Raw genomic sequence first — 774 nt, 5'->3', positions numbered from 1 at the left:
AAAAAAAAAAAAAAAAAAAAAATTTAAAATGCAGAAACACTTTTTATTTTGCCTCCATTAATTTTTGCAGCAAATTTCTTCCCCCCTTTTTTTCTTTGTTTAAGGAATTCTGACATCTGTTTTTTTTTGGTAATTCAGAATCAGGCTGTTTCAAAACGTTGGCATTTCCCAGCATCAGGCAGGTTCATTCCCAACTCCTCCCTCTGGGAGGGCACTGGAAGAGCCTCTGTACTGGGCAGGGAGAGCAGGGGAGGTAGGAGGCACCTTGATGCATTCTTCACTTCAGGGCCCTCAAATCAGTAGCCAAGCCCAGGCCCATCAGGTCTCTCATACCACCAAGAGCTTGGCCAAGCTACTGGTATGATGCACTTCATAGTGTGGGCTGGGCAATTTGCATTGCCACCTGGATTATGACTTCACAGGACATGCGCAAAACACGGTGCCAAGCAAATGCAAGAGCTTCCACTTCTATCCAGCAAAAGCTGGGCTCCTCCAGTTAAACACAGCACTCTAGAAGCCATGCTATTAGGAAATGCACTGAATAATACCACAAGACTGGGGATAACTCCACAAGACCAGACAACCTTGGAAAGGGCAGCGCCGCCTCCAAGTGCTACAAGTTGTAGACGGTTCCTACGTGCCTTCTGGGAACACAACCCCTCCAGAGCCAGGAACTGGGGATCCTCCTTCCCTCCAAGTGAGAAAACAAACCAGCACCCTTCAGCCCTCGGACCAGGTCCCCCAGCAGCTTGCATCATCCCTGCCATCCTGGCA

The sequence above is a fragment of the Gavialis gangeticus genome, unplaced genomic scaffold, assembly GCF_001723915.1.
Source record: "Gavialis gangeticus isolate Ggan-Ray unplaced genomic scaffold, GavGan_comp1, whole genome shotgun sequence".
NCBI classification, from domain to species: domain Eukaryota; kingdom Metazoa; phylum Chordata; order Crocodylia; family Gavialidae; genus Gavialis; species Gavialis gangeticus.
The sequence above is the reverse complement of the archived record's forward strand: the minus strand, read 5'-3'. Positions refer to the sequence as shown.